The sequence below is a fragment of the Nomascus leucogenys genome, chromosome 21 (genome assembly GCF_006542625.1).
Source record: "Nomascus leucogenys isolate Asia chromosome 21, Asia_NLE_v1, whole genome shotgun sequence".
Taxonomy (NCBI): Eukaryota; Metazoa; Chordata; class Mammalia; order Primates; family Hylobatidae; genus Nomascus; species Nomascus leucogenys.
This window is the reverse complement of record NC_044401.1, coordinates 19,457,540-19,470,054: the sequence shown is the minus strand read 5'-3', so window position 1 is coordinate 19,470,054 and position 12,515 is coordinate 19,457,540. Positions and strand designations below refer to the sequence as shown.

General features: G+C 38.9%; 1 protein-coding gene across 6 annotated transcripts in view; it reads left to right on the top strand.

Annotated features, from left to right (window-relative positions):
* NXPE3 (neurexophilin and PC-esterase domain family member 3) overlaps positions 1–12,515 on the top strand; it is a 48,803-nt gene that overhangs the window by 6,619 nt on the left and 29,669 nt on the right. The window lies entirely within an intron of this gene.

Below are 12,515 nucleotides of genomic sequence, written 5' to 3'. Positions count from 1 at the left end.
TTATTCGGTAAGTATTTGCGTGCTCACAATGGTTATATACTGTGCTAGTCACTGAGGATACAGTGAAGACATTTCTTCACTTAGGGGCCTTTCTTTCTAGAGCTCACATTATGAGTGTGCATGGAAGAAAAGTAGTAGTAATCATAATCACATAATAATAGTAATGATAATTGGAGATTGTGAAAAGTGCAATAAGGAAAGGGAGCTATTCTAGGATAGCTTTAGAGTGATGAAGGAAAAACCTCTTCAAGGAGGGGACCTTTCAGTCAACCCATGGAAAAAAGCTGAAGGAGTATTTCAAGGGAGGGAGTAGATGAGTCTGTGTTGCAGATGACTAGATGGTACTCAGGGACCATGTCTTATCGAACCCCTCACAAGGGCCTGTCACTAAGAAGGTACTTAGTAGTGTTCCTTCTTCCCTGTTCCCAGCCCCAACATGAACTCATATAATCAAAATTTATGGTGGAGTTTCTGTATAAAGGATGCTGTCCTTTTGTTTTGTTGGCTTGTGGTACTTCTCAGATTACATATCCAACTTAATTATGGCATTTCTTTTCTTATTGGGTTTTATTGGCATAAGATGCTCTAAAAGCTAAGCCATAGGCTTTTAAAAAAAATTTCTCCTGCTGGAATCAACTTTGTGGTTTTTAGCCGAACACCTAATCTCTCTGTGAAATGGGCACACTAAGGTCCTACAGATCTTTTTCTGTGCGCTATAAGTAAAATTTGTTTGGTACTTTGGAGAATGTGAAGTAATTCTGTTAAAGATTCTGTTAAAGATTTCCTATTAGAAATAGGCTTAAGGCATAAAAGCTAGGTATTTCTTCTTTTTCTTTGCTTAAACTGTTCTTGCATGTTTTACTATGTAAGATACTACCAATCCTACACTGATAGTTCCTTTTACCTGGAAATTGTTGATGATGTGTCTAGATATTTTAGAAACTCCTCTTTTTTTTAAAGTATTTTTTGTGGTAAATAGCATAACATAAAATTTGTCATTTTAACCATTTTTAAGCATACAATTGAGTAGCATTAAGTACATTCACATTGTTGTGCAATCACCACCACCATCTATGTCTAGAACGTTTTCATCTTCCCAAACTGCAGCTCTTTACCCATTAAATAGTGATTACCTAGGTCAGGCTCAGTGGCTCACACCTGTAATCCCAGCACTTTGGGAGGCTGAGATGGGAGGATCCCTTGAGGTCAGGAGTTCAAGACCAGCCTGGTCAATGCGGTGAAACCCCGTCTCTACTAAAAATACAAAAATTAGCTGAGCGTGGCAGTGCACACCTGTAATCCCAGCTATTTGGGAGGCTGAAGCATGAGACTCACTTGGACCTGGGAGGCAGAGGTTGCTGTGAGCCGAGATCATGCCACTACACTCCAGCTTGGGCTACAGAGGGAGACTGTCTCAAAAAAAAAAAAAAAAAAAAAAAAAAAAAAAAAAAACCAAAAAACAATGATTACCCATTCCTGCCTATCCCCTGCCTCTGGCATTCACTCTTCTACTTTGTGTCTCTATGAACTTGACAACTCTAAGTACCTTATACCAGTGGAATCATATGATATTTGTCCTTTTTTTGTTTGCTTGTTTGTTTGAGACAGAGTCTCGCTCTGTTGCCCAGGCTGGAGTGCGATGGCATGATCTTGGCTCACTGCAACCTCTGCCTCCTGGGTTCAAGCGATTCTCATGCCTCAGCCTTCCGAGTAGCTGGGATTACAGGCGTGTGCCACCACGCTTAGCTAATTTTTGTATTTTTAGTAGAGATGGGGTTATGCCATTTGACCAGGCTGGTCTTGAACTCCTGACCTCAAGCGATCCTCCCACCTTGGCCTTCCAAAGTTCTGGGATCACAGGTGTGAGCCATGAAGCCTGGCCTGGTATTTGTCTTTGTGTGATTGGCTTATTTCTGTTAGCAGAATGTCCCTAAGGTTCACTCGTGTAGCATGTATCAGAATTTCTTTTCTTTTTAAGGCTGAGTAATACTTCTCTGTCTACACATAGAGGGAGGAATATTATTCAACCTTAAAAAGGAAGGAAATTCTGATACATGCTACAGCATGTACATACATACCACATTTTGTTTATCCATTCATCTGACATTTGGGTTGTTTCTACCTTTTGGCTGTAATGGGTAACAAGTATTTCTTCAAGACTCTGCTTTTAATTCTTTGGAATAGGTACCCGCAACTGGAATTGCTGGATTATATGATAATTTTAATTTTTTGAGGAACCACCATATTGTTTTCCATAATAGCTGCATCATTTTTTATCCTCATCAACAGTACACAAGGGTTCCAATTTCTTTGCATCCTTGCTAGTACTTGTTATTTTGTTTTTTTTTTTTTTGATAGTAGCCTTCTTTGTGGATGTGAGGTAATGTGTAACAGTAGTTTTAATTTGCATTGCCATAATTATTAATGATGTTGAGCATCTTTCTATCATGTGCTTTTGGATAAATATCCAATTCCCGTACTCATTGTTTAATGGAGTTGTTTGTTTGTTTTTTGTTGTTGTTGAGTTGTAGGAGTTCTTTATATGTTCTGGATATTCACTCCTTATCAGGCATATGATTTGCAAATATTTTCTCCCATTCCACAGGTTGCTTTTTCACTCTGATTTTGTCCTCTGATACATAAAAATTTTTACTTTGGATGTAGTCCAGTTTATCTGTTTTGACTTTTGTTGCCTGTGTATTTGGTGTCATATCCAAGAAATCATCACCAAATTCAATGTTGTGAGACCTTTCCTCTGTGTTTTCTTCTAAGAGTTTTATAGTTTTAGCTCTTATGTTTAGGTCTTTGATCTACTTTGTTATCCTTTAAAAAAATTGTGATAAAAACACATAAAATTTGGTATCTTAGTTATTTTTAGGTGTACAGGTCAGTAGCATTAAGTCTTTTTTTTGAGATGGAGTCTTGCTCTGTTGCCCAGGTTGGAGTGCAGTGGCGTGATCTCGGCTCACCGCAACCTCCTCCTGCCAGGTTCAAGTGATTCTCTTGCTTCAGCCTCCCAAGTAGCTGGGATTACAGGCGTCTGCCACCATGCCCAGCTAATTTTTGTATTTTTAGTAGAAATGGGGTTTTGCCATGTTGGCCAGGCTGGTCTTGAACTCCTGACCTCAGGTGATCCACCCACCTCGGCCTCCCAAAGTGCTAGGATTACAAGCATGAGCCACCATGCCTGGCCTCAGTAGCATTAAGTCTTATTTACATTGTCTTGAAATAGATTTCTAAAACCCCTTTTATCTTTTTAATATCTGTAGAATTGTGTTTATCTTGTTACTCCTGATCACTCTGACCAAAGATTTGTGTTCTACTGATCTTTTTGAAGAACCAGCTTTTGATTTCATTTTCTGTATTTTTTGTTTTTTTGTTTGATCAATTTCCATTCTGATCTTTTATTATTTCCCTTCTTCTGTTTACTTTGGATTTAATTGTCTCTTCCTAGTTTCTTAAAGTGGTAGCTAAGTCATTGTTTTGAGATCTTTCTTTTCTAATTAAATGTTTAATGCTATAAATTTTCTTCTACAGGGCTGGGTGTGGTGGCTTAGGCCTGTAATCCCAGCACTTTGGGAGGCTGAGATGGGAGGATCACCTGAGGCCAGAAGTTTGAGACCAGCCTGGGCAACATAGTGAGACCCCATCTCTACAAAAAATTTTGAAAAATTAGCTGAGCGTAGTGGTGTGCACCTGTTGTCCTAGCTACTTGGGAAGCTGCAACGGGAGAATCCCTTGAGCCCAAGAGTTTGACTTTATGGTGAGCTGTGATCATGTCCACTGCACTTCAGCTTGGGCAACAGGGTGAGACCCTGTCTCTAAAAAAATAAAAATAAAAATAATGAAAAATTTATTTCTATATACCGCTCTAATGTATACCACACATTTAGATATTGTTCTCATTTTCATTTTCATTCAGCTGAACTACATTCTAATTTCCTTTTTTCTTTTCTTTAACCCATGTGTTATTTAGGTTTTTTTTGTGACAAGTTTTCACTCTGTCACCTAGGCTGGAGTGCAGTGGCATGCTAATGGCTCACTGCAGCCACAACCTTTGGGCTCAAGTGATCCTCCCACCTCCCCTTCCCAAGTAACTGGGACTACAGGTGTCTGCAACCATGCCCAGCTAACTTTTTACATTTTTGCGGAGATGGGGTCTCACTATGTTGTCCAGGCTATTTTCAAACTTCTGGACTCAAGCGATCCTCCTGCCTAAGCCTCCCAAAGTGCTGTGATTACAGGTGTGAGCCACTGCATCCAGCCCCATATATTATTTAGAAGTGTTATTGAACTTTCAAATATTTGGATATTTTGCAAATACCTTTCTGTTATTGATTCCTCATTTAATTCCTCTGAGAGCATACTTTGTATGACTTGAATTCTTTTAAAACATTATTGAGAATTGTTTATGGCACAAAATATGGTCTATTTTGGTATGTATTCTATGTGTACTGGAAAGGAATGCATTCTGCTTTTATTGCGTGGAGTATTCTATAAATGTCAGTTAGATCAACATGGTTCATGGTGTTGGTCGTCTTCTGTATGTCCTTACTATTTTCTGTCTACATGCTCTATCAGTTATTGAAAGGAGAATATTGAAATCTCTCACTATAATTGTGAGTTTGTCTATTTCACCTTGCATTTCTGTCAGTTTTCACTTCATGTGTTGTGAAATTCTGTTCTTAGGTACATAAATGTTTAGAATTGTGTCCTCTTGAATTTAGTTGCTTTATCATCATGAGTTGACCTTCTTCATGCTTGGTAAAATTCTTTGCTCCAAAATGTACTCTATATGATATTATATAACCACTCTAGCTTTCCTTTGTTTGCTGTTAGCAAGTATATCTTTTTCCATAATTTTATTATTTTTTATTTTTTTGACACAGGGTCATGCTCTGTTGCCCAGGCTGGAGTGCAGTGGCACGACCGTGGCTCACCACAACCTCTGTCTCCCGGGCTCAAGTGATCCTTTCCTCTCAGCCTTCTGAGTAGCTGGCACAACAGGTGTGCACCACCACGTCTGGCTAATTTTTTGTATTTTCTTTTTAGATACGGGGTTTCGCCACATTGCTCAGGCTGGTCTTGCACTCCTGGGCTCAAGTGATCCGGCTGCCTTGGCCTTCCAAAGTGCTGGGACTGCAGGTGTGAGTCACCACACCCAGCCAGTTATTATTTTTTAAACCTATTTGTGTTTTTATATTTATTTATTGAATTGTATTTTTTTTTTAAACTTTTATTTTAGGTTTGGGGGTACATGTGAAGGTTTGTTACATAGGAAAGCATATGTCATGGGGGTTTGTGTACATATTATTTCATCACCCAATTATTAAGCCCAGTACCCTCTCTGCTCCTCTCTCTCCTCCCACTCTCCCCGCTCAAGTAAATCCCAGTGTCTATTGTTTCCTTCTTTGTGTTCATAAGTTCTTATCATTTAGTTCCCACTTACACGTGAGTACATGCCGTATTTGGTTTTCTGTTCCTGTGTTAGTTTGCTAAGGATAACAGCCTACAGCTCCATCCATGTTCCCACAAAAGGTACGATCTTGTTTGTTCTTATGGCTGCATAGTATTCTATGCTGTATCTGTAATATAAGATTTTCTTGCATTGTCTTATATTTTTTATGGAACATAAGATTTTCTTAATCCAATCTGTTATTTATTTATTTATTTTTGGGTCAGAGTCTTGCACTGTCACCTGGGCTGGAGTGCAATGGCGCGATCTCTGCTCACTGCAACCTCCGCCTCCCGGGTTCAAGTTATTCTCCTGCCTCAGCCTCCCGAGTAACTGGGATTACAGGTGCCCGCCACCACACCTGGCTAGTTTTTGTATTTTTAGTAGAGACATGGTTTCACTATGTCGGCCAGGCTGATCTCGAACTCGTGATCTTGTGTTCTGCCTCCCTCAGCCTCCCAAAGTGCTGAGATTACAGGTGTGAGCCACTGCGCCCGGCCTTATCCAGTCTGTTATTGATGGGCGTTTAGGTTGATTACATGTCTCTGCTATTGTGAATAGTGCTGCAGTGAACATTTGCATGCATGTGTCTTTGTGGTAGAATGATTTCTATTCCTCTAGGTATATACTCTGTAATAAGATTGCCAGGTGGAATGGTAGTTCTGCTTTTAAGTCTTTGAGGAATTGCCATAATGCTTTCCACAATCGTTGAACTAATTTACACTCACACCAACACTGTATAAGTGTTCCCTTTCCTCTTCAATGTTGCCAGCATCTGTTATTTTTTGACTTTTTAATAGTAGCTATTCTGACTGGTGTGAGATCTCGCTATGGTTTTGATTTGCATTTCTCTAATGATCAGTGATATTGAGCTCTTTGGCCGCATGTGTGTCTTCTTTTGAGAAGTTTCTGTTCATGTCCTTTGCCCGTCTTTTAATGGGGTTGTTTCTCTCTTGTAAATTTGTTTAAGTTCCTTATAGATACTGGATGTTAGACCTTTGTCAGATGCATAGTTTGCAAATATTTTCTACCATTCTGCAGGTTGTGTGTTTACTCTGTTGATAGTATCTTTTGTTGTGGCCAAAGCTCTTAAGTTTAATTAGATCCCAGTTGTCAATTTCTGCTTTTGTTGCAATTGCTTTTGGTGTTTTTGTCATGAAATCTTTGCCCATTCCTATGTCTGGCATGGTATTGCCTAGGTTGTCTTCTAGGGTTTTTACAGTTTTGGATTTTACATTTAAATCTTTAATCCATCTTGAGTTGATTTTTGTATGTAGTGTAAGGAAGGGGTCCAGTTTCAATTTTTTGCATATTGCTAGCCATTTATTCCAGCACCGTTTATTGAATAAGGAGTCTTTTCCTCATTGCTTGTTTTTGTCAGCTTTGTTGAAGATCAGATTGGTCATAAACGTGTGGCCTTGTTTCTGGATTCTCTATTCTGTTTTGTTGGTCTCTGTGCCTGTTTTTGTACCAATACTATTCTGTTTTGATTACTGTAGCCTTGTAGTATAGTTTGAAGTCAGATAACATGATGACTCCAGCTTTGTTCTTTTTGCTTAGGATTGCCTTGGCTATTTGGGCTCTTTTTGGTTCCATACGAATTTTATTTTTTTTTTTATTTTTATTTTTATTTTTTTGTTTTTTTTTTTTCATATTTGGAACTGATTTTAATGAGTAAAAAGTATACAGCCATTCATAGATCCCAGTGCACAATTACTATATAAATAACATAAGAAATAAACATCAAGGAATAAAATGGTGATTATATTTAATATCTCGAAATAATGGTTCCATACGAATTTTAAAATAGTTTTTTCTGGTTTTGTGAAGAATGTTGTCGGTAGTTTGATAGGAATAGCATTGAATCTGTAAATTGCTTTGGGCAGTATAGCCATTTTAATTATATTGATTCTTCTTATTAATGAGCATGGAATGTTCTTCCGTTTGTGTCTTCTCTGATTTATTTGAGTTGTGTTTTGTAATTCTCATTTTAGAGCTCTTTCACCTCCCTTGTTAGCTGTATTCATGAGTATTTTATTCTTTTTGTGGCAACTGTGAATGGGATTGCCTTTCTGATTTGGCTCTCAGTTTGGCTGTTATTGATGTATAGGAATGCTGGTGATTTTTGTACATTGTTTTTGTATTCTGAAACTTTCTGAAGTTGCTTATTAACTGGAGGAGCTTTTGGGCTGAGGTTATGGGTTTTTCTAGTTATAGAATCATGTCGTCTGCAAACAGAGATAGTTTGATTTCCTCTCTTCCTATTTGGATGCCCTTTATTTCTTTCTCTTGCCTGATCCTCTGGCTAGGATTTCCAATGTTGAATATAAGTGGTGAGAGGTGACATCCTCTTCTTGTGCTGGTTTTCGTGGGGAATGCTTCCAGCTTTTGCTCATTTATATGATGTTGTATGTGGTGTTTTTATATTTAAAACAGGTTTCTTCTAGCTAGTATGTAATTGGATCTTGTTTTTTATCTAATCTGACAATCTCTGCCTTTCAGTTGGGGTGCTTAGCTTGTTTACATTTAACATATTTTTTGAAAGCATTATGGTTACATCTACCATTTTGCTGTTTGTTTTATATTTGTCCCACCTCTTCTTTATTCACTTCTTCCTTTTTTTCTGCCTTTTTTTTTGTATTAATTGACAAGGTTTTGTTTTGTTTTTTTTTTATCTGTGCTTTTCCATTCTGGCTTGTAGGAAGTACTATTCCTATATAAACTCAGGTTATTGTTTTTATTTTTATTTTTGCTTTCAGGTAGTTCTTTCCCCAGCCTCCAATAGTTTCCTTATACACATATGCTTATCATCGCTTTGTTGAATACTTGAGTGGGACTGTCTGTAGATCTCCTGAGTTACTTTTCTTCACAGTTGTTCTGCTTTCCTGTGAATTATAATCACCATGGTCTTTAAGACTCTCAGCCTCATCTCCTTGCCTTGGGTGCTTTGCCATGCTCCACTGGGGCTCCTCTTCCTGTGCTGCAGCCTGGAAACTCTCTCAAGACACTAAGCCAAGGACAGTCCTTGGGCTCACTTCGTTTGTTTACTGTCTCTCAGGCATCACTGTGTTTTATTTTTTGATGCCTAGTGTCTGGAAAACCATTGTTTCATGTATTTTGCCTTTTTTTTTCAGTTGTTTCATGTGGGAGGCTAAATTGCATTACTGTTTCTCTATCTTCGCTGGAAGTGGAAGTTTGAGGGACTTGAATTTGTGGGGAAAGAGATTATAGAGAAGCTGAAGAGGGGGAGGAGAGGATGTGATCTAGAGCACAGATGGAGCATATAACCTTTTATAGGATAAGGAGCATGAGTATATTGTGAGTATTCTTTGTTATTTTATTAACTATATAGGAGGAGCTGTGTTCCTTCCTCTGACCTAAGAGGGAAAGATATCCTGATGGTTGGCAATGCAGATACATTTGCTCAGAGAGTAGGACATTCAGGGAGTTTGTGGCTGTGAAGAAGATGGAAGGTAGAAGGAGGGTAGAGCCCAGGAGGTTTGTGTACAGGGATTTGAAATAATGGTTTTCTAGATGGAGTTCGAAATAATGGATTTCTAGATGGAGTAGGATGACAGAGGGACAATAAATTTCAAGACCTTAAGTGTGCATGGCACTTACCTGCATTGGTTTTGTGAATGTGTGTGTTAATTTTATCATATTCAACACACGAAGTATTATAATAGACAAAAAAAGATAGTTGCGTAGGTCTTGGGTAGAGAAGGAGGAAGGTAAAGGGAGAGACAGAGAGACTTGAGAGGGTAGGCCACAGTCCCACATCAGTAATATTATAACAGTCAAGAAGGAATTTTAGAAAATTATTCTTTTGTTCTACTTTAGTTCTTGGAAACTTCCATACTTAATGCCAGCTAAAGGCTCTAATTATTTGAACGAACTAACTCTTCTCTACTGAATGGAGAAAGCAGGTATTAATATTGAATAAACAGTTGCGATATTGAAAATCAGATGCGTCTTTTAGTGGAGTGAGCTATAAGCATTTTCACCTGTCTGAAGAGGTCATCTTGTCCAGCATGATACTGTTGTCATGAGTTTTAAGCTGCTTATTACTGTGATGATAATTGATAAGGAAGCTTGGAGTAAATGGGGAAAAGGCTCTGGCTCTGAAATTTGGCAGTCTCTCACTCCCTAATCCTTGTCCATACTATGCTTCTGACACTCACTATGCTCTTATGATTGGAGTATCTTATCAGTTTCTAAAAAGCAGACTCAATTTTAATTAAAAATATTACATAAGCTGGGCACAATGGCTCATGCCTGGATTCCTAGCACATTGGGAGGCCCAGGTGGGCGGATCATCTGAGGTCAGGAGTTTGAGACCAGCCTGGCCAACATGGCGAAACCCCCATCTCTACTAAAAATACAAAAAAGCTGGGCGTAGTAGCAGGTGCCTATAATCCTAGCTACTCGGGAGGCTGAGACATGAGAATCACTTGAATGTGGGTGTCAGAGGTTGCACTGAGCTGAGATTGCACCACTGCACTTCAGCCTGGGCAACAAAGTGACACTTATCTTAAAAAAAAAAAAAAAGGCAGCCCATAATATGAGAAGGGGGTATTTGTAGCAATATCTAGCAAAAGATTGGAGGGAGAATTGCAGTCTTTTATTTCTCCGATAAGCTGTCATTGAGCAAGTTCTGTATTTTTTTCTTTTGCCTTATTCATTGATATTTTAGATATGTATTATAACACCTGTGTATTAGGGCTTTGGGCTTCAAGTACAGATGCCTGATTCAAGCTAATGGTAATATATATTACTCATTTGAATAGAAGTCAGTAGGTACGTTGGGCATAGTTCTTTTGAGAATCAGCCTCTGTTTATCTGTAAGCCTCTTAACTGTGCCTTCTTTTGTGTGTTACCTTTTATCTGTGGCATCCTCCTTCATGGTTGATTGTAGGATGGCTACCAGAGCAATGGCGTTTTTGCTTTCTTGTACATGCCCACCTGAAGAAACAGTTGTTCTCCTGAAATGATCTCAAGATACTGTGGTTTTTCATTTGCAAGTAAAATTCAAATAGCTGTTACCAAGGGGAATTAGTGGTGCCTGGATTTGGCTGCATGCAAGCATAAGCCTCCAGCAACCTCTTCTGGTTCTCATAGTCCAGAATTGGGTCACATGCCTATTCCTGAACCAGCCGTTTACCTGGGACTATCCCTCCATCAGTTAGGCCCACCCCTGGGCTAACAGGTCAGCAAACAGCATTGCTGTGGGTCAGTAGGCCAGGAGTGAAATGGATGTGGGACAGGCAATCACCATGTTCACTCCAGCCCATAGGTTATGATGGCTTGAGGAGTGAGCCATCTGTTTGGTATTTCCTCTTAGCTCTAAACCTAAAAAGATGGCGGGCGTGAAGTTGCCCTTGTCTTTAGGAAAATTAAGCAAATTGACATTTTTGCATTTTTGTCATTTGCAAGTAAAATTCAGGGCAATTACCACCAAATGTGTGGTGATTTCTGGATTGGGTTGCATGTATCAGTCAGTTGGGCGAGGAAGAGAGGAAAAGGTTAGGAAGAGGAGCTATGCTGTAAGCACATGGTGCATGATTTGGTCCTTAATAGTGTGTCACAGACTTACAACAACTAAAAAGGAGAGGGCGGCTGGAACATTTCCTGAAAGGTAATCAGTAAGGTAATAAAGGGAATTTTTTCTAAGTCAGTTTTGTTTTCCCCATGCCATTTTTTAAATGAACAAATACTGCCATATACCCCTTCAAAATGAAGCCTCCTAAATGAGATTCTTTAAAATGAAAATGTGTGTATGTTAGTATAAAATCAGAGGGGAAAAATACAGAATCTAAGAAGAGCATTAAACATTCTTGTATCTTGAGATTATTTTTACCTTATGTAGGATTTTGAAGTGGTTTGTTATAGGTGGGGATCCTGAGGTCTTGTTTAAGTGTTTTACTAGAAACAAGGAAATGCTATGGCTATTGAGGAGATTTTTGGTTTTGCTTTGTTGTTGTTTATTCCCCTGCAGTTTAACTAATTGCATAACGTAAGATGTAGTTTTCTACATCTTAGGTAGATTAGTTATATGCCTCAGGTTAGGTATATAACTTTTTTCCTGCTCATTTGTTCCTGTATCCTGTTTACTAATAAAGTAATTGATGGAATGGATGGAAATTTCAAAGAATGGAGAATGGTATTAAGTACACAGCTGGATCCCCTCCCCATTCTTTACTCTGAGTGAATGTAGTTGCTTATTTTTAATTATTTGGGTGGTTAGCACTAATTATACATTACATACTTGTAACTTTACGAGGTATCTCCTGACTTGTTCATATGAGGCAGTGTATCATGGGTGGTTAAGAACACAGGTCTCAATTCAGACAGCTTGGCTTCTAATCCTCTGCTGCTTCTAACCTACATGGCCTTGAGCAAATTATTAAGCTATTCTTTGCCTCAGTTTCCTTGTCTATAAAATGGACATAATAACAGGACTTACCACATGTGATAATTTGAACATTGAATTTAAAGATTCATGTAAACTGTTTACAAGAGTATCCAGCACATAAGTGCTCACAATAAATGTTGGCTGTTTCTGCTACTGCTGTTTTTTTCTTTTTCATTTTTTTAAGCACAGGGTCTCACTCTGTTGCCCAGGCTAGAGTGCAGTGGCACAGTCATTGTTCACTGTAACCTCTAACTCCTGGGCTCAAGCAATTCTCGTGCTTCAGCCTCCTGAGTAGCTGAGATTACAGGTGTGCACCACCATACCCAGCTAAATTTCTGTATTTTTAGTAGAGACAGGGTTTCACCATGTTGCCCAGACTAGTCTTGAACTCTTGAGCTCAAGTGATCCCGATCTGCCCACTTCTGCCTCCCAAAATGCTGGGATTACAGGCGTGAGCCACTGTGCCCAGCCTAGTTTTAATTTATGTTTATTTATTTGTTAGAGACAAGGTCTTGCTCTGTTGCTCAGGCTGGAGTTTCATGGTATGATATGGTATGATCATAGCTCACTACAACCTGGAGCTCCTGGGTTCAGTGATCCTCCCAGCTCAGCCTTTTGTGTAGCTAGGACTACAGGCATATGCCACCA